Source organism: Erpetoichthys calabaricus, chromosome 8 (assembly GCF_900747795.2).
Source record: "Erpetoichthys calabaricus chromosome 8, fErpCal1.3, whole genome shotgun sequence".
Taxonomy (NCBI): Eukaryota; Metazoa; Chordata; class Cladistia; order Polypteriformes; family Polypteridae; genus Erpetoichthys; species Erpetoichthys calabaricus.
Genome location: NC_041401.2, coordinates 10,841,383 through 10,863,949, shown reverse-complemented (window position 1 = coordinate 10,863,949; position 22,567 = coordinate 10,841,383). Strand labels below are relative to the sequence as shown.

General features: G+C 43.3%; 1 protein-coding gene across 1 annotated transcript in view; it reads left to right on the top strand.

Annotated features, from left to right (window-relative positions):
• The first annotated feature begins 7,210 nt into the window (after window positions 1-7,210).
• osbpl6 (oxysterol binding protein-like 6) overlaps window positions 7,211-22,567 on the top strand; it is a 229,441-nt gene continuing 214,084 nt past the window's right edge. The window contains exon 1 of the mRNA XM_028806230.2: window positions 7,211-7,649. The gene's annotated coding sequence lies outside the window, so the exon portion shown is untranslated. The remainder of the gene's footprint in view (window positions 7,650-22,567) is intronic.

Here is a 22,567-nt window from a genome sequence, read left to right as displayed (position 1 = left end):
CTTGGGTCACTCAATGACATGTCTTGGCCAAGCAGAACACCTTGCTGGCCCGAGGGGGCAAATCCAGCTGATCGTAAAGGTTCACGTAATATTCAGACTTTGCCTTCACCACCAATTGGAGTGAACGATACTTGTGCCAGTTGTCATCAGCGTGTGATAAGCACCACTTCTTGAATGCTGCTTTCCAGCTGGACAGAATCGTTCCACCACGATCTAACTTCGCGTTAGATTAATTTTCTTCCAGGTTTCGTTGTTTCATGGATGTCGGTGGCCGCATTGTGGATCGACTTGGCGAGGTCATCCCAGATTGCATGGCGGGGTCTACGTTCAGGCCGTCGAGAGCTTGTACAAGTCAGTCTTTGACTTCAGGAAGCTTCAACCACTTGATCCGTGTGGATCCGGTGGTTCGAGGCCTGGAGATGAACTTTTGCCTCATCTGGAATGTTGAGGACAAGGAGCCGATGTTGAGGGGCTAAGTTGTCAGAGGAAATGACCTTCGTGTCCATTGCCAACTTAAGGTCCTGTTGTTGCAGCAGCCAGAAGTCGCGTCTCATGTCTGTAATTTCTAAAGATGACTCAATTTCTCTAATGCTGTCATGTATCGTCAGAGCTCCATTATGTCAAGTTCAGAAGCAGCCAGCAATTTGAACTTGAGACTTAAGCACAGATTTTAAATCTCCGTCAGATACTTCTGTGGAAGATTATATGTTTAAGAAATTTGAATTCTAATTAGCCACAGATCCTCCACATCAACAACTGCACATGAATGTATCGTGTCGACTATGAAAGCAAATTCAGTCACAACGTGTTGCGACATGGCATTAAAAAACACGTTTTATGTACGCTGCTGTAAAATTACATTCTAATAGCGCGCTTATTTTTTAACCCTTTCAGCCCTGACATCCTATTACTGGTACATAAATATGCAGCCGTTTTTGTAAAGCACAGGTACGTTTCCAGCCGTTGCTACTATTAGCGCAGACCGGAGAGACTGGCAATACAGTCCACGATACACGGAAGTGAAAAACGGAAGCTTCCGGACTGTGCGCACCACTTTTAATTTTATTTCCTCAAGAAGATTGATGTATTTGGCAGCTTTTTTTATAATAATAGTGATCATTTTTTGTTTTTGTTTTTTTTTGTTTTTCATTTTGAGCTTCCTAGACACCCCAAATGATCTCATACAATAATTTTTCTCATAAAAACAGAAAATCCAGGGCCGAAAGGGTTAATATGACTCACTGTTAGAAACGTGTGATGAATTCAGAAAAGGATTGGGACCCCTTCACTTTCTGCACACTTTATTGTGTTGTAGATTTAAATTTAAATGGATGTTGGCAATTGTTATGCATCAAGCTACACTCAGCAGCCCATAATGACAAAGTTAAATCGTATTTTTGGAAAGGTTTGCACATTTTATTTAAAAAAACAAAAAGTAAAATCTCGGAAGTATTCAAACCCCTAATTCAGTGCTTTGTAGAAGGCGGAGTGGTGGCTCTGAGGCTAGGGATCTGCACTGGCAATCGGAAGGTTGACGGTTCGAATCCCGTAAATGCCAATATGGACTCTGCTCTGTTGGGCCCTTCAGCAAGGCCCTTAACCTGCAATTGCTAAGCGCTTTGAGTAGTGAGAAAAGCGCTATATAAATGCAAAAAATTATTAAAATTATTATTATTAAGTCCCCTTAAGCTTAAAGTTTAAACGCTTCTTGGGTAAGCTGATCTCTACAAGCTTTGCACACCTGGATGTAGTCAGTTGATCCCATTGTTTTTGGCAGATCCTCTCAAGCTTCGTCACTTTGGACGGGAAGCGTCTGTGATCTGCCATCCTTCAGGTCTCTCCACACGTGTTCTATGAGGACTGTTACAAACATGCGATGAATTCAGAAAGTGTTGCGACCCCTTCACTTTCTGCACACTTTATTGTGTTGTAGATTTAAATTTAAATTGCATTGCTCTTGCCATTCGAACAGATGGCATATCACAGACATTAACACTGCTTTAACGAATCCCATATGAAATGGCATATATCGAAGACACACACAGTGCGTTTGTCATTCTAACAAATGGTGCATCAGAAACATGTAGTAATAAAATGCATTGTGTTTGTTATTCCAACATAAGGCGCGGGCGGTACTGTGGCACAGTGGTAGCTCTGCTGCCTCGCAGTTAGGAGACCTGGGTTCGCTTCCCGGGTCATCCCTGCATGTTCTCCGCGTGGGTTTCCTCCCACAGTCCAAAGACATGCATGTTAGGTGTATTGGCGATCCTAAATTGTCCCTAATGTGTGCTTGGTGTGTGTATGTGTGTCCTGCAGTGGGTTGGCACCCTGCCCGGGATTGGTGCCTGCCTTGTGCCCTGTGTTGGCTGGGATTGGCTCCAGCAGACCCCCTGTTACCCTGTTTTCGGATTCAGTGGGTTGGAAAATGGATGGATGTTTGCAATTGTTATACATCAAACTACACTCAGCAGCACATAATGACAAAATTAAATTGTATTTTTGGAAAGGTTTGCACATTTTATTTAAAAAAACAAAAAAAAAAACAAAAAGTAAAATCGTGGAAGTATTCAAACCCCTAATTCAGTGCTTTGTAGAAGTCCCCTTAAGCTTAAAGTTTAAATGCTTCTTGGGTAAGTCTCTATAAGCTTTGCACACCTGGATGTAGTCAGTTGATCCCATTGTTTTTGGCAGATCCTCTCAAGCTTCGTCACTTTGGATGGGAAGTGTCTGTGATCTGCCATCCTTCAGGTCTCTCCACACGTGTTCTATATGGACTGTTACAAACATGCGATGAATTCAGAAAGTGTTGCGACCCCTTCACTTTATGCACACTTTATTGTGTTGTAGATGTAAATTTAAATGGATGTTCGGAGGGTGGCACGGTGGCGCAGTGGGTAGTGCTGCTGCCTTGCAGTTAGAAGACCCAGGTTCACTTCCCGGGTCTGCTTCCCAGGTCCTCCCTGCGTGGAGTTTGCATGTTCTCCCCGTGTCTGCGTGGGTTTCCTCCCACAGTCCAAAGACATGCAGGTTAGGTGCATTGGCGATCCTAAATTGTGCTTGGTGTGTGTGTGTGTGCCCTGCGGTGGGCTGGCACCCTGCCCGGGGTTTGTTTCGTGCCCTGTGCTGGCTGGGATTGGCTCCAGTCATTAGGATATAGCGGGTTGGATAATGGATGGATGGATGTTCGGAACTGTTATCCATCAAGCTACACTCAGCAGCCCATAATAACAAAGTTAAGTCATATTTTTGGAAAGATTTGTACAATTTATTTAAAAAAACAAAAAGTGGCCTTCCATTTCCTAACTCCATTTCTGGATGTGGAGACAGACGGTCCAAACCCTTGTGAGAATTTCTTGTACCCTTCTCCTAATTCATAACGGTGAATTACCTTAGTTTTTAGGTCAGTAGGGAGTTCTTTAGAGGTTCCCATGTTGCCGCTCTCTAAGAGAGAAACAAGGACGAGCGCAACTAGCAGTCACCTCTGTTAAATAACCTTCTTCTTGATTGGTTGCATCTGTCTTCAGCTCATGAAAGTAATTCTGTGCCGCATTAAGTGACTACAGGTCTTCAAATGAATGCAATTAAAAGGGTGCCCACACTTTTGCACATCCCATTTTTTTTTACATTTTATTTTATATCATGCAGCCCAATAATAATACACTGAGAATTTTGCTCCGATAAACATCCCCTTGTCTACATTTCTCTAGGAAAAAAATGGCATATTGCTGTGAACTTCTCTTACAAGGACAGAGCAGATTATCATGGAACCTCTTGGGGTGGATTTTACATAGCGCTGCACATATATATTTAAATAATATAATTATCCAACCCACTATATCCTAACTACAGAGTCATGGGGGTCTGCTGGAGCCAATCCCAGCCAACACAGGGCACAAGGCAGGAAATAAACCCCGGGCAGGGTGCCAGCCCACACACACAAACATACCAAGAACACACTGGGGACAATGTAGAATCGCCAATGCACCTAACCTGCATGTCTTAGGACTGTGGGAGGAAACCCACGCAGACACGGGGAGAACATGCAAACTCCACGCAGGGAGGACCCAGGAAGCGAACCACAGGTCTCCTTACTGCGAGGCAGCAGTGCTACAACTGCGCCACCGTGCCACCCACAATCCATCCATCCATCCATTTTCCAACCCGCTGAATCCGAACACAGGGTCACGGGGGTCTGCTGGAGCCAATCCCAGCCAACACAGGGCACAAGGCAGGAACCAATCCTGGACAGGGTGCCAACCCACCGCAGGACACACATCAACACACCCACACACCAAGCACACATTAGGGCCAATTTAGAATCGCCAGTCCACCTAACCTGCATGTCTTTGGACTGTGGGAGGAAACCCACGCAGACACGGGGAGAACATGCAAACTCCACGCAGGGAGGAACCAGGAAGTGAACCCAGGTCCCCAGATCACCCAACTGCGAGGCAGCAGCGCTACCCACTGCGCCACCGTGCCACCCGCCACCCACAATATAATTATATGAAATATATCTATTATAGGGCAGCACGGTGGTGCAGTGGTAGCGCTGCTGCCTCGCAGTTGGGGGGCTTGGGTTCACTTCCCAGATCCTCCCTGCATGGAGTTTGCATGTTCTCCCCGTGTCTGCGTGGGTTTCCTCCCACAGTCCAAAGACATGCAGGTTAGGTGGATTGGCGATTCTAAATTGGCCCTAGTGTGTATTGGTGTGTTTGTGTGTGTGTCTTGCGGTGGGTTGGCACCCTGCCCAGGATTGGTTCCCTGCCTTGTGCCCTGTGTTGGCTGGGATTGGCTCCAGCAGACTCCGTGACCCTGTGTTCGGATTCAGCGGGTTGGAAAATGGATGGATGGATGGATATCTACTATATAAAAAAAAAAAATCTTGAGTGGAGACGTGATCATCTCTGAGAGATACTTTGAAGTCCCGCGAGACTACTTGCGCGTCACGCCCTACTTACAATTTCTTGGAGACACTTTAATGTCCCACGAGACAAAGAAATGAGACAAAAGGACGGCTGCTGTACTGGCTTTAAAATGATCGACAAGCAGATCACGCAGCTCGGTAGCAGCAGCAGCAAGCCAGCAGCTGATCCGTCCTTAGCATGCATTCAGCCCCCCCCCCCCCATTCACAACGTGAGCGACAGAGACACAAAGTGGCAAGCGAGAAGCGCACCCTCCCTGGGGTTTGGTTGGTGGGTGGTCGAGCAAAGCGAGTAGGAGGCAAAGCCCCGTAGTAAGTATATAAATAACTTTTGAGAAAAATGTGCTATAAATATAATACACTTTGTGATAACAGTCCATTTGCAAGGTGCTATATAATATCATAATGGTGCAGGTTCATGTCCATCTAGTGTGAGTCTGAGCAAGTCAAGTAAGCACCTAAAGATTAAATAGTTAAAGATGAAACATATATAAATATACAATACAATACAATATATTTGTGTATAGCAGCCCAAAATCACACAAGAAGTGCCACAATGGACCCTGCCTTTTGACAGCCCCCCCAGCCTTGACTCTCTACAAAGACAAGGAAGAACTCTGTTTCTCTTCTCGGTACTCAAATGTGGCACTTGGTGCCCACTGCCCACCTGCCAAGTTGTTTTGCCTGCCTAAGGTAAAGTCATCCCTGATGGAGGATCGCAGGAATCGTGGGGTAGAGGGGTCCTGTCATCGGATTGGCTGGCCCAGCGCTGACTCAGCCGTGGAATGGCCAATAGGGGGAGGCAGCTTGATGGCCGAGGTCTCCAGGACTCTAAATATATCCAAATCTTATTATGGGATATCATCTATTGTTAGATTCTGCTTCTAAAATTTTTATTTTTATACTGTATTGAGGATTTGTTCTGTTCTGTGTATTGTCTTGTATTGTATTGTATTGACCCCCCTTCTTTTTGACACCCACTGCACGCCTAACCTACCTGGTAAGGGGTCTCTCTTTGAACTGCCCTTTCCGGAGGTTTCTTCCATTTTTTCCCTACAAGGTTTTTTTTTAGGAGTTTTTCCCTCGTCTTCATAGAGAGTCAAGGCTGGGGGGCTGGCAAGAGGCAGGGCCTGTTAAAGCCCATTGCAGCACTTTTTGTGTGATTTTGGCCTATACAACAAATGTATTGTATTGTAACTCCCAAAAAAACCCTTGTAGGGAAAAAAAATGGAAGAAACCTCAGGAAAGAGCAGTTCAAAGAGAGACCCCTTACCAGGTAGGTTTGGCGTGCAGTGGGTGTCAATATAATACACAGACTTGAACAAATCCTCAGTCAGTATAAAAATAAAAAATATTACAAATACGATGCAAAATTTAACAGTAGATGATATCACATAATATGATTTGGATTTGTTTAGAGTCCTGAGTAAAGGGTTTAGAGTAAATATAGCACTCATGGAGACGATGTTCTGTACAGAAAGGCGCTATAAAACAGAAGGGTGAAGATTCCTACTCTGCTGGGCCCTTAACCTGCAGTTGCTCTAGAGGTGCGTGTACAATGGCAGACCCTTCAGTATGTGAAAACTAACAAATTCCTAGTACAAGAAATTGTATAAGGCAAAAATAAACGCACACACAAAAAAAGATTCCGTCCCCACCAGTGGTCTTTCAATTTCCATCCATCCATTATCAACCCACTACATCCTAACACAGGGTCACGGTGGTCTACTGGAGCCAATCCCAGCCAGCACAGGGCAGGAACAAACCCCGGGCAGGACGCCAGCCCACCCACACACGCGCACACTGGGAACAATTTAGGATCGCCAATGCACCTAACCTGCATGTCTTTGGACTGTGAGAGGAAACCCACGCAGACACGGGGAGAACATGCAAACTCCACTCAGGGAAGACCCGGGAAGCGAACCCACGTCTCCTTACTGTGAGGCAGCCACTGCGCCACCGTGCCTCCCCATCATAACGGTGCAGGTTCAATTCTCCTTTTCATTACACAGACATCAGCTAGTAGAAATGGGGAAATGCTTTTAATGGAGGTCTAACAATCATCGGGATTTTTTTTTTATTGTAGAAGGACGCTGTACGGGAAGGGTTCGGATCCAGGCTTCACCAGTAACTTATATAGCGCCTTTCATGGTGAACTTTACAGACCGGTAAAGCGTTCGTGATTCTGCTTCATAATGAGAATTCGTGCCCGTATAAGTAAAAAAAACAAAAACTAAATAATTTCTGAAGGAATAGTTGCAGTTCTTTAAATTTTTATTATTTTATTTTATTTTGCCACTGCGGTGCGACAGAACAGTGCAGTTAAAAAATTAGAGCTACTTCGAAATTGCGAGCTAAGGCCAACAAGACCCCTTCACTCTCAATGACACCCCACCTCTTACCCTGTGCGCGCGGAGATCCAGTCCGCATATTAGCGGACACCGCAGAGCTTTCAGCTGCAGGGAGGAGCGTGGCGGCCGAGGAGCAGCCAAGTGGGGATGTGGGCTTATTCGCCGCCGGAATAGGCATCTGACTGAAAAAGCAATAGAAAGAAAGAAGGGAAGAAAAGAAAAGAAAGAAAAAGAGATCGGCTGACAGAAGAGGGCGATGCAGCAGGCGTGCAAGTGCGGAGAGCCGTGGCGCCGCAGCGCATCTCGTTGACAGCGCCGCATCCAGCATCCCACACTAGCGAGCGAGGGAGCGACCTCGTCCTACGTAGCCCAGGTAAGCGCCGTTCTGCACGGGTGCAGCCTCCCGCGGGGCTCGTCTGGGTGTGTTGCAGGCTCCAGTGGGTATCTCGGTCTGTCTTCCATTCATTCAGTCTTAGCATTTGTGTTCATTATCTGGTGGGCTTATAATTGATTAAAAAAAATGACATACAGGGAAATAAATAAATAAACAGAAAAAAAACAACAAAAAACGCGAGCAACTGTTTTGGGATGCGAGTTACCCCGTTAGGAATTTGATGCGTTGCTCTCTGTAATAGCGGCTCTAATCTCGGGGGCGATTATCATGGCAGCGTCTGTACCGGTGCGGTGCGGTGCGGGTCGAGGAATCCTGCGAGATGTCCCCGAAAAGCCGAGTGCGGCGGAAACACGCGAGATCAGGTAGCATCTGGCCGCATCCTAATAAAAGGAGACCAAACATATTTTTTTTAGGGTTCATTGTATAGATTTTTTTAGAACTGCAGGTGTAATGTGATTATTTAAGAAAATATTATGTTTGCGATTGTTTTTGTCGCGAAATAAAACCAGAACACGTAAAAAGTGCTGACCCGCTGCTTCGTGCTCATTTAAAAATATTAACATACAGTCCACACACCACGGACAGAAAACCGCGACAATGCCAGCCCCCAAGCGACAGCCACTACACCAGACAGCGCTCAAAACACTACTAATACACCATCGAGTGGAATCTAAATGGAAAGGCGCTATATAACGTTAAGGGCGTCCTTTCAATTCCCACCACTGCCTCATTGTGTGACCCCCGTGCAGGTTATTTCACTTGCCAGATCATCCATTTTAGAAATACGGGAAAAACTGTTCAAATCCCAATAATTCTTATGTGCATCTCACAATTAAGGAAAAAGTGTTCAAGTAATAAAAAATGAGAATGTCTATAAATGTAACACTCATTGTGCTGGTCTTCTGCACGCAAAGGCGCTGTATAACGTCAAGATGCCCTTTCAAGCCCCCATCACTGACGCACAGTGTGACACTGAGCAGGTTATTTCATTTAAATAAAGTAAAAAATCTAGGAAAAATGTATATAAACATAATACACTTTGTAAAGGCACGTCATATGAAAGGCGCTATATATCATACAGGGGCAGGCTTAATTCCCAATTATTCTCATGTGTATTTCTCAATTAAGCAAACAGAGGTTGAATGCTAAAAAATGATATATAAAATATTACATAAATATGAAATATTATATAAATGTAACTTGAGAAAAATGTCTTTTAAATATAACAAGCCATTTGAAAGGTGCTATATAATAATATAGAGGTGCAGGTTCATGTCCTTCTAGTGTAAGTCTGAGCAAATCAAGTGAACACCTAAACATTAAACAGTAAAAGATGAAGGGAATATAAATGGAGATGATGTTCTCTACAGAAAGGCGCTATAAAACAAAAGAGTGCAGATTCAATCCTCACAGTGTGACCCTAAGATATTTACTTTACCCGTTAGAACAACTAAAGTATTCATTTAGAAATATGAATACTTTCAATGCAGCCCACCTCGATATAGTGCTCCTGTTGAAAGGCACTATATAATATTGTAAAAGTGCAGATTCATTCCACATCATTGAGTCAGTTTGTGACCCTAAGCTACTTACTTCACCCATTGGAACACCTAAGGCATTAATATGGAAATATTTATACTTTACCTGTAGCCCACCTCAATATGGCGTTGGCACTATGTAACATCATAAGGGTGCCGCAGGCTGAACCTCCACCACTAATTCTCCTTTGTAACCCCAAGTGAGTCTTTTCATCACCCGGACATCACATTATAAAAATCAAGAAATACTTTTAACGTAACTGTGAATTTAACTTTGCTGTGGAATATTTTTACTTTAAATATAGCCCACCTTCATGTGGTATTCTGTTTGAAAGGCGCTATATAACATCATAAGGGTTCCGGCTGAATCTCCACCACCGTTAATTCTGCTTTTGTAACCTCAAGTGAGTGTTTTCATTACTCATACATCAAATTAGCAAAAAAAATGTGTGACTGCTTTTATTATAAATGTAACACTCATTGGGATGTTTGCCACTATGGAAAGGCGCTATATAATATTAGGGTTTGGATTTTATTGCCACCATTACCTTATTGTATGACCCAGAGGAACCTGCCTCACATGCAGGACGTGCCATAACATCCTTGTCAGCAATACAGAATCATTTATATTATACACACAGCACATTTAAGAATGCCATTCCATTAGAAAGGTGCTATATAACATTATAAGTGTGTAAGTCCAGTCCCCATCAATTCTGCTGTATATCTCTGAGGAAGACGTCTAATCAGTCTGAGGCCAAAACACGGAGATATGTAAACAGCTTTAATTTAAATTTTCACTTTTTCTTACTCCGGTTTTCCTTCCACATCCCAAAGACCTGCAGCTTAGGACAGCTGGGGGCTTTAAATGGACCCAATGTGGGTTTTATGTGGGTGGGGAGTAACTCTGCCCAGCAGAAGATTGGCACCCCACCTGAGAGTCATTTGTGGCCCTGCGTCAGATCCTATCCAGGTCAGTGCCATGCTCTCCTGCATTTAATGAGCTGAATTTGAAAATGGATGGATGGGCGGGTGGCATGAAAGTATAACACGCCTTAGGATGGCGCTCTCTATGGAAAGACACTATATAATGTTATAAGGCTCCCAGTTCTGACTCATTGTGCTCATATTAGAAATAAAACTGATGAACTCTTAACACTTTGGGATGGTTTTCCATCTGAAAGGCACTATATAACTTTATTAGGGTCCTGTCTCAGTAGTCACAGATCAAGCAAATAAATGTAAATCTAATGGATAGAGAGAGAGATACAGTATCTCACAAAAGTGAGCACACCCCTCCCATTGTTGTAAATATTTTATGATCTCTTTTCATGGGACAACACTGAAGATACGACCCTTTGATCCAATGTGAAGTAGTCCGTGTACAGCTTGTATAACAGTGTAAATTTGGTGTCCCCTCAACATAACTCAACCCACAGCCATTAATGTCGAAACTGCTGGCAACAAAAGTGAGTTCACCCCTAAGTGAAAAATGTCCAAATTGTGCTCAAAGTGTCAATATTTTGTGTGGCCACCATTATTTTCCAGCACTGCCTTAACTCTCTTGGGCATGGAGTTCACATGAGCTTCACAGGTTGCCACTGGGATCCTCTTTCACTCCTCCATGACGCCATCACGGAGCTGGTGGATGTTAGAGACCTTTGCGCTCCTCCACCTTGCCCACAGATGCCCAATAGGGTTTAGGTCTGGAGACATGCTTGGCCAGTCCAGCACCTTTACCCTCAGTTTCTTTAGCAAGGCATTGGTGGTCTTGGAGGTGTGTTTGGGGTCGTTATCATGTCCAGTTTCCAAAGGGAGAGGAGATCATGCTCTGCTTCAGTATGTCACAGTACATGTTGGCCTTCACGGTTCCCTCAATGAACTGTAGCTCCCCAGTGCCGGCAGCACTCCTGAAACCCCAAACCATGACACTCCCACCACCATGCTTGACTGTAGGCAAGACACACTTGTCTTTGTACTCCTCACACATGCTTGACACCATCTGAACCAAATCAGTTGATCTTGGTCTCATGGTTCCAGTAATCCATGTCCTTAGTCTGCTTGTCTTCAGCAAACTGTCTGCAGGCTTTCTTGTGCATCATCTTTAGAAGAGGCTTCCTTTTGGGATGACAGCCATGCAGACCAATTTGATGCAGTGTGCGGCGGGCGTATGGTCTGAGCACCGACAGGCTCATCCTCAACCCCTTCAACATCTGCAGCAATGCTGGCAGCACTCATACGTCTATTTACAAAAGACCACCTCTGGATATGACCCTCAGCACGGGCACTCAACTTCTTTGGTCGACCATGGCGAGGCCTGTTCTGAGTGGAACCTGTCCTGTTAAACCTGTCGCCGTATGGTCTCGGCCACCGTGCTGCAGCTCAGTTTCAGGGTGTTGCCAATCTTCTTATAGCCGGCCGAGGCCATCTTTATGTAGAGCAACAATTCTTTTGTTCAGATCCTCAAGAGAGTTCTTCGCCATGAGGTGCCATGTTGAACTTCCAGTGACCAGTATGAGAGAGTGTGAGAGCGAGAACACCAAATTTAACACACCTGAGACCTTGTAACACTAACGAGTCACATGACACCGGGAAGGGAAAATGGCTAATTGGGCACAATTTGGACATTTTGCACTTAGGGGTGAACTCACTTTTGTTGCCAGCGGTTTAGACATTAATGGCTGTGTGTGGAGTTATTTTGAGGGGACTGTAAATTTACACTGTGATACAAGCTGGACACGGACTACTGTACATTGGAGCAAAGGGTCAGATCTTCAGTGTTGTCCCATGAAAAGATCTAATAAAATATTTATAGAAATGTCAGGGGTGTACTCACTTTGTCAGATACTGTAGATAAGAAGGACAATATAAGATAGACAGAGAGATAGATAAATAGCTAGGAAAGGTGCTTTATAATAAATCGATATGTAATACTCTATAAGACAGATATGTTGATAGATAGTAAAGGCACTATGCGATTGATAGATAGACATGGAAGGCATTCTATCACATAGTTAGGAAAGCCACTATAGTGCATAATAAATATATATAGAGACTGTAAATTTTCTATACTGTAATTATATAAACATGAAAGGTACTTTATAACAGATAATTTTATAGAGAGACAGTTATGAAGATTGTTATACAGCATAGTGGAAAGATTGACAGATAGAAAGGGAAGGTGCTATATAATATATTTTGAAAACACTATACAATAAATATGGAAGACATCATACACCCCCGACTCCAATGAAGTTGGGACGTTGTGTAAAACGTAAAGAAAAACAGAATACAATGATTTGCAAATCCCTTTCAGCCTATATTCAATTGAATACACTACAAAGACAAGATGTCGCAGTTCACTTTTCGTGGATTCACGACTTTGCGGATTTTATATGTAAGCATATCTAAATACATAACGCGGATTTTTCGCTGCTTCGTGGGTTTCTGCGTACAATGGGTCTTTTTACTTGCTTCCTCAGTTGGTTTGCCCAGTTGATTTCATACAAGAGATGCTATTGGCGGATGGCTGAGAAGCTACCCAATCAGAGCATGCAGTTAAGTTCCTGTGTGCTGCTGATTGGCTCAGCGACGGAGTGCTGCATTAACCAGGAAGTCTCATCTCACTCATTCAGCATTAACGTGCTACTGATTCAGGGGCCGTGTCCAAGCACCAACAGAAGATGCAAATGATTGCAGAAAAGGTAAAAGTTTTGGATATGTTGAAGGAAGGGAACAGCTACACCGCTGCAGGACATCGATTCTTTTTATTGAAAAAGGAGGAAAAGCATATAAGATCTACGGCCGCAGTGTCCTTTAACCAGGGTGCAAAACGAGTTGCAAGTGGACGTGATAAGGCAGTAGTCTGGATGGAATCTGCTTTAGGAATCTTTGCAACAAGGTCGACGACGTCATGACCGCCTACAAGCTGCTACGTGTACTTCGCTATACAGTAAGTGTAAACTTATCTACTGATTTCATATTGCTTAGCAGTTGTCCCTGTTATTAATAGAGTAAATGGTGGGTTGTAAACAATACAGGGAGGGTTTAAAAACGTCCAAATACACGTTAAATAATTAAATAAATATGGTGTCCCTACTTCGCAGAAATTCAGTTATCGCGGTCGGCCTTGGAACCTATCTCCTGCGATAAGTGAGGGATTACTGTATATCTTTATTGTTGTTTTGCAAATCTTCACTCATTTTGAATTTGATGCCTGTAACGCGTTCCAAAAAAGCTGGGACAGGAGCAGCATGTTTACCACTGTGTTATATCGCCTTTCCTTTTAACAACACTCAATAAGCGTTTGGGAACTGAGGACACTAATTGTTGAAGCTGTGGAGGTGGAATTCTTTCCCATTCTTGCTTGATGTACAACTTCAGTTGCTCAACAGTCCGGGGTCTCCGTTGTCGTATTTTGTGCTTTATAATGCGCCACACATTTTCAATGGGAGACAGGTGTGGACTGCAGGCCGGCCAGTCTCGTACCCACACTCTTGTACTACGAAGCCACGCTGTTGTAACACATGCAGAACGTGGCTTCGCATTGTCCTGCTGAAATAAGCAAAGACGTCGCTTGGATGGCAGCGTATGTCGCTCCAAAACCTTTCAGCATTAATGGTGCCTTCACAGATGTGCAAGTTACCCATGCCATGGGCACTAACACACCCCCATACCATCACAGATGCTGGCTTTTGAACTTTGCGCTGATAACAATCCGGATGGTCCTTTTCCTCTTTGGTCCGGAGGACACGACATCCATGATTTCCAAAAACAATTTGAAATGTGGACTCGTCAGACCACAGCACACTTTTCCACTTTGCGTCAGTCCATCTCAGATGGGCAGCGTTTCTGGGTGTTGTTGATATATGGCTTTCGCTTCGCATGGTAGAGTTTTAACGTGCACTTGTAGATGTAGCGACAAACTGTGTTAACTGACAATGGTTTTCCTGAGCCCACGTGGTAATATCCTTTACAGAATGATGTCGGTTTTTAATGCAGTGCCGCCTGAGGGATCGAAGGTCAAGGGCATCCAGTGTTGGTATTCGGCCTTGCCGCTTACGTGCAGATATTTCTCCAGATTCTCTGAATACTTTTGATGATGATATGGGCAGTAGATGATGAAATCCCTAGATTCCTTGCAATTGTACGTTGAGAAACATTGTTCTTAAACTGCTGGACTATTTGCCCACGTTAGCAGCACGGTGGTGCAATGGTAGCGCTGCTGCCTCGCAGTAAGGAGACCTGTGGTTCGCTTCCTGGGTCCTCCCTGCGTGGAGTCTGCATGTTCTCCCCGTGTCTGTGTGGGTTTCCTCCCACAGTCCAAAGACATACAGGTTAGGTGCATTGGTGATTCTAAATTGTCCCGTGTGAGTGTGTGTGCCCTGCGGTGGGCTGGCGCCCTGCCCGGTATTTGTTCCTGCCTTGCACTGGCTGGGATTGGCTCCAGGGGACCCCCGTGAACCTGTGTTGGTATATAGTGGGTTGGAAAATGACTGACTGACCATACATTAACCATCAACACAATCCAACCTCTGCTCCTTAGGGACAAGCTGACAGAGATGGGAGTAGATTCATACCTGGTGGCATGGATCGTGGACTATCTTACAGACAGACCTCAGTATGTGCGTCTCGGGAACTGTAGGTCTGACATTGTGGTCAGCAACACAGGAGCGCCGCAGGGGACTGTACTTTCTCCGGTCCTGTTCAGCCAACATACATCAGACCTCCAATACAACTTGGAGTCCTGCCACGTGCAAAAGTTCGCTGATGACACTGCTATCGTGGGCTGCATCAGGAGTGGACAGGAGGAGGAGTATAGGGACCTAATCAATGACTTTGTTAAATGGTGCGACTCAAACCACCTACACCTGAACACCAGCAAAACCAAAGAGCTGGTGGTGGATTTTAGGAGGACCAGACCCCTCATGGACCCCGTGATCATCAGAGGTGACTGTGTGCAGAGGGTGCAGACCTATAAATATCTGGGAGTGCAGCTGGATGATAAATTGGACTGGACTGACAATACTGATGCGCTGTGCAAGAAAGGACAGAGCCGGTTATACTTCCTTAGAAGGCTGGCGTCCTTCAACATCTGCAATAAGATGCTGCAGATGTTCTATCAGACGACTGCGGCGAGCGCCCTCTTCTACGCGGTGGTGTGCTGGGGAGGCAGCATTAAGAGGAAAGACGCCTCACGTCTGGACAAACTGGTGAGGAAGGCAAGCTCTATTGTAGGCACAGAGCTGGACAGTTTAACATCTGTGGCAGAGCGACGGGCGCTCAGCAGGCTCCTGTCAATCATGGAGAATCCACTGCATCCACTGAACAGGATCATCTCCAGACAGAAGAGCAGCTTCAGCGACAGACTGCTGTCACTGTCCTGCTCCACTGACAGACTGAGGAGATTGCTCCTCCCCCAAACTATGCGACTCTTTAATTCCACCTGGGGGGGTAAACGTTAACATTTAACATTATACAAAGTTATTATCTGTTTTTCACCTGCATTATTATCATTCTTTAATTTAATATTATTTATTGTATCAGTATGCTGCTGGTGAAGAATGTGATTTCCCATTGGGATTAATAAAGTATCTATCTATCTATCTATCTATCTATCTATCTATCTATCTATCTATCTATCTATCTATCTATCTATCTATCTATCTATCTATCTATCTATCTATCTATCTATCTATCTATCTATCTATCTATCTATCTATCTATCTATCTATCTATCTATCTATCTATCTATCTATCTACATTAGACAGGTAGACCGCTATGAAAGGCATTGTATGGCACTCTTTAGAAGACATCAGAAAGGCAGCATGTTCTACACAGATAAGTAGGTAGGTAGATAGAAAGACGCTGCTCTGTGTAATTAGACACAAATGGCGTCTCTGTATCATACATATTGCAGATTCGGTTTTCTGCTTCCTCAGTGTTTGCCCCAGAGTTTGTGACTGTGCCCTGCAGTGGACTGGCACCCCTTCCTTGGCTTTGTGGCTGACATTGGCCCCGCCCTCCCTCGCTGCCCCCAGATTAGAACTGGTTTAAGCCGCTTCGACATTGTGACCCTCAGCTGATCCCGTCCGTGTTTGGAGTCAGTTGTATGTCTGTGATTTGGAAGGAGGTGAGTGGCTCGTAAATATGTGAGTACATCGTGATCTATGTGTTTGATTCATCTAAAGAAGTTAGGGGATCTCAAGCGTATCGTGTATTTTTGAGTCAAATACAAGAAAGAGTGTTTGTATATTTTCAGTTTTTCTGTTCAAGTGTATGACTATAAAGTGTTTACCAGTTCTTCTCATATGTAAGCAAGTGACATGCTGAACGTTGGCTGCGTTTAGAGGAAGTGCTTGAGGTGAAATTACAAGATTCCTATGAAATAATAAGAGTACGCCTTTTATATGTGATGGCTTTCAGTGTTAATAAGACTTGAAGGACGCTTTAACGGATGATTCCACAAATTATAAGGCATGGCCAGATAACTAAAGCAGCTCCATAAGCTTGTTCGTTGTGTTGACAGGGAGTCCCCAGGACCGTGTTATGTTCTGAGTCCCACCTAATGGAGTCGACTGTTTTAGACGTCTTGCAGACTGAAACCTTTAGGACATCTTGGGGGCAAACCAGGAATAAATGACTTGAGTCCTATGGAAAGAATGACAAAGAAACACCCCACCACCCCCCAAAAAATGCCTATTTTTTCCACAGTGAGCCATACTTATGAAGTCCCGCCCCCCCCCCCTTATTCATTGGTCAAGAGTCCTGTCTTTAATTGAAAAACATGGTCTCCTTTAAATGGGCCTCCCATTTGTGCACTACTTTCATTTTCCAGAGTTATTAATTTTAATAATATGTTAGCAAGAACTGCACGCGTTTTGCTGGTGTGAGCATGCGAGTGGATGATTGTGGATCAAGTGACACGAGTCAAATTAGAATTTTTTTTTAATGGACGTTTTTGCAGCCTTGTTCTCCATAGAAGTCAATTCTATCATAAACATTAATGTCTGTTTTCCATGAAAGTGCAAGATTAATTTTTTTCCTTGGCCATAAATGAAAACTACATGGGCTAAATGTCTCTTATATAAAAAAATCCTGGGATGAGATAAGACGAGATCTGCTCAGAGAGTCGAGATGTGTCTTTCTGAGAGAGATAATTTCACATCCCAAGAGACGAAACTTTGTGCCAAGAGATTTAACCAGAAATAAAAGACAAAGAGTAGATGACAAAGTAGAACGTCGTAAAGAATTCAAAAACGTTGGCGCGATACACATGCAGAGCAGGTTAGAGATAATGTAAGTACGAAAATTCGAAAGTCTCAAAAAGAGGATAGTAAAGATTGCATTAGCGCAAACAAACGGAAATTATTACTCGGTGAAATAACGGAACAGAGAAAAGAGATCGAATATATTGTTCGAATTTAAACTTCAAGTCGGAGATGTGTAGATCGTCTAATTCGTGTTCCCAACAGGGAAAAAAACAGTAGTGTTTCTTCTTAATGAAGAGGCGTATCCGCGAGAATTAAAAGATTTGTTGTTTTGGTGAAAGTGAAATCCCGCGAGAGAAAATTTCAAGCCCCGCGAGACAAGACTTTATGCAAAGAGATTTGAAAAAGTCCCGCCCACATCTTAAACATTTACAACCACGCACACGGTTTAATCATTTCTCATTTGTGTGAATGCTATTGTCAGAGTTCAAGTAGAGAGAAAGAAACGATATTCACTCACGGGCAGTTATACGTTGCATTGTCATGATTAAACTCCAAACATCCATCCATCCATCCATCCATTTTCCAACCCGCTGAATCCAAACACAGGGTCACGGGGGTCTGCTGGAGCCAATCCCAGCCAACACAGGGCACAAGGCAGGAACCAATCCCGGGCAGGGTGCCAACCCACCGCAGGACACACACAAACACACCCACACACCAGGGACAATTTAGAATCGCCAATCCACCTAACCTGCATGTCTTTGGACTGTGGGAGGAAACCGGAGCACCCGGAGGAAACCCACGCAGACACGGGGAGGACATGCAAACTCCACGCAGGGAGGACCCAGGAAGCGAACCCAGGTCCCCAGGTCTCCCAACTGCAAGGCAGCAGCGCTACCCACTGCGCCACCGTGCCACCCTAAACTCCAAACACGGAATCAGAATTCTATACAATATTGACAAAAAGGGAAAAGCGAAAAAGAGAGGTGATATGTCAGAAGTATGTTGATATTGTGCGGGTCGGAGACTTGTAGATCGTCTAATTCGTGTTGCCATCAGGGAAAAGTAGTGTTTCTTCCCAAAGAAGAGGCCTATCCGCGAGAATTAAAAGATTTGTTGTTTGGTGAAAGTGAAATCCACACACGTGAGTGGCATAGATGCGAATTTGCTGGTACGTAGCGCAAGCAGGGGGGTTGGCGAGCGAAGCGAGCAGGGGGTGAAGCCCCCTAGTATCTTAAAAAATTATTATTCGTTTATGCTTAGATATGTCTTCACTCTACAATTCTTTCAAAAGATTACTTGAATTGTAAAAAAAAAACAATCCGAATTTCCAAAGCTCACACACAACGAAATGGCAGACCCCAAAAAGCCGCTGAGCACTTAACTGACATTCTGAAGTGAAAAGTTCAAATCTCAAACAACTTTTTAACATTTTTGACATTCAATAAGACGCAGTAAGCTGTATTAATCCTTCAAACGCTCAAGACAAGCCTGCAGGAAATGGTTGTTTCAGTGATTGCCAGGAGACAACATTAATCTTACATATTATTAGCGGGGACATAAAATACGCAATCATTTGATTTGACTCACATTATGGAGTCATAAAGTAACATTACAGCTGCTCTGCTACCATCACCATCACACAGAAAGCTGCCATATTCCAATGAGATTGCAGCCACCGGGGACCACTTCAGGGCTGGAGTTTAACCAGACGTATGGGGGCCGCCTGCTGTCGTTATAATCAACCAGTCCGAGGCTTTTTCTTTTTAATTTACCACAGCAGCTATAATGGTGGAGGTCTGCGATTCATCAGTCTGCAGAGTTTTATAACTCGTCTTGTTAACCCAATGGAGTTCGTCTTATGAACAGTCAGTGTCATTGTGGCGGGGGAGCAGCTCAGCTTGAAAGTTTAGGTAGACAAACAGAAAGATAAAAATAATAATAATACATTTTATGTGTATAGCGCCTTTCCCATGCTCAAAGCGTTTAAATAGAAAAGGCACCATATAATAGATAAAAGAGCACCACGTATAGATAGATAAATAGATAAGAAAGGCACTATATAATGGATAGATAGATAGATGTGAGGCACTATATAATAGATAGATAGATAGTGATAGGCGCTATATAATGGATAGATAGATGTGAAAGGCACTATATAATGGATAGGTAGATAAATAGGTAAGAAAGGCACTATATAATAGGTAGATAAATAGATAAGAAAGGCACTATATAATGGATAGGTAGATAAATAGGTAAGAAAGGCACTATATAATAGGTAGATAAATAGGTAAGAAAGGCACTATATAATAGATAGATGTGAAAGGCACTATATAATGGATAGGTAGATAAATAGATAATAAAGGCACTATATAATAGATAGATGTGAAAGGCACTATATAATGGATAGGTAGATAAATAGGTAAGAAAGGCACTATATAATAGATAGATGTGAAAGGCACTATATAATGGATAGGTAGATAAATAGATAAGAAAGGCACTATATAATAGATAGATAGATGTGAAAGGCACTATATAATGGATAGGTAGATAAATAGGTAAGAAAGGTACTATATAATAGATGTGAAAGGCACTATATAATGGATAGGTAGATAAATAGGTAAGAAAGGCACTATATAATAGATGTGAAAGGCACTATATAATGGATAGGTAGATAAATAGGTAAGAAAGGCACTATATAATTGATAGATAGATGTGAAAGGCACTATATAATAGATAAAAAAGGCTCTATATAATGGATATATAGATAGATATATCTTACATATTATGTACTAACTCTCCCCCGCGGCTCTGCCCACATATTAGTGAAGCTGGACAAACTTTAAAAATCAAAAAAAAAATTTTAAAAATGTAATTCTGGCCAAGCAGAAGGTATGTACTCTTCGATGTCAAGCGTCACCACTATATCTGACTTTCAAAACTCGAATGGAAGAAATAAGTAGAGAGGACTGGTGAGCTTTGCTGGGCTGAATGGCCTGTTCTCGTCCAGAGTGTTCTAATGTTCTAAGAAGTCAAGTTTTACAAAACTAGGTTCAAAACAAATCAACCTTTAATATTTATCTGCCAATCTAAGGGATTTAGTGCTTTTCATGTTAATTATCATGCAGTGTCTACAAGTTTTATTGCACCTTTCCAATTTATCTTCTATTATGTATTTCTATCATATACTGTATACAGTGCATCCGGAAAGTATTCCCAGCGCATCACTTTTTCCACATTTTGTTATGTTACAGCCTTATTCCAAAATGGATTCAATTCATTTTTTTCCTCAGAATTCTGCACACAACACCCCATAATGACAACGTGAAAAAAGTTTACTTGAGGTTTTTTCAAATTTATTAAAAATAAAACAACTGAGAAATCCCATGTCCATAAGTATTCACAGCCTTACTTTGTCGATGCCCCTTTGGCAGCAATTCCAGCCTCAAGTCTTGTTGAATATGATGCCACAAGCTTGGCACACCTATCCTTGGCCAGTTTCGCCCATTCCTCTTTGCAGCACCTCTCAAGCTCCATCAGGTTGGATGGGAAGCGTCGGTGCACAGCCATTTTAAGATCTCTCCAGAGATGTTCAATCAGATTCAAGTCTGGGCTCTGGCTGGGCCACTCAAGGACATTCACAGAGTTGTCCTGAAGCCACTCCTTTGATATCTTGGCTGTGTGCTTAGGGTCGTTGTCCTGCTGAAAGATGAACCGTCGCCCCAGTCTGAGGTCAAGAGCGCTCTGGAGCAGGTTTTCATCCAGGATGTCTCTGTACATTGCTGCAGTCATCTTTCCCTTTATCCTGACTAGTCTCCCAGTCCCTGCCGCTGAAAAACATCCCCACAGCATGATGCTGCCACCACCATGCTTCACTGTAGGGATGGTATTGGCCTGGTGATGAGCGGTGTCTGGATTCCTCCAAACGTAACGCCTGGCATTCACGCCAAAGAGTTCAATCTTTGTCTCATTAGACCAGAGAATTTTCTTTCTCATGGTCTGAGAGTCCTTCAGGTGCCTTTTGGCAAACTCCAGGTGGGCTGCCATGTGCCTTTTACTAAGGAGTGGCTTCCGTCTGGCCACTCTACCATACAGGCCTGATTGGTGGATTGCTGCAGAGATGGTTGTCCTTCTGGAAGGTTCTCCTCTCTCCACAGAGGACCTCTGGAGCTCTGACAGAGTGACCATCGGGTTCTTGGTCACCTCCCTGACTAAGGCCCTTCTCCCCTGATCGCTCAGTTTAGATGGCTGGCCAGCTCTAGGAAGAGTCCTGGTGGTTTCGAACTTCTTCCACTTACAGATGATGGAGGCCACTGTACTCATTGGGACATTCAAAGCAGCAGAAATTTTTCTGTAACCTTCCCCAGATTTGTGCCTCGAGACAATCCTGTCTTGGAGGTCTACAGACAATTCCTTTGACTTCATGCTCTGTTTGTGCTCTGACATGAACTTTCAACTGTGGGACCTTCTATAGACAGGTGTGTGCCTTTCCAAATCATGTCCAGTCAACTGAATTTACCACAGGTGGACTCCAATGAAGCTGCAGAAACATCTCAAGGATGATCAGGGGAACCAGGATGAACCTGAGGTCAATTTTGAGCTTCATGGCAAAGGCTGTGAATACTTATGTACACGTGCTTTCTCAAATGTTTTTATTTTTAATAAATTTGCAAAAATCTCAAGTAAACTTTTTTCATGTTGTCATTATGGGGTGTTGTGTGTAGAATTCTGAAGAAAAAAATGAATTTAATTCATTTTGGAATAAGGCTGTAACATAACAAAATGTGGAAAAAGTGATGTGCTGTGAATACTTTCCAGATGCACTGTAATTAATAGATTACCTAGATAAGAAATGCACTCTATAAAAAAAATAATACAAAATGCACCATAAAATAGATGCTTCAATATAGAAAGATATATGGACATAAAGTGCTTTACAATAGGCAGATAGATGCGAGAGTCACAATATACAGTAATAGTGAGATAGATAAATGTGAAAGACACTATATACTAGATAGATTATTTTTAAAAATCCTTTTATTAAATAGAAACAAACAATAACAGCAGTTATACATCAAATCAAATATCTTCTTCTTTTTGCTGCTCTCATCAGGGGTTGCCACAACGGATCATCTTCTTCCATAT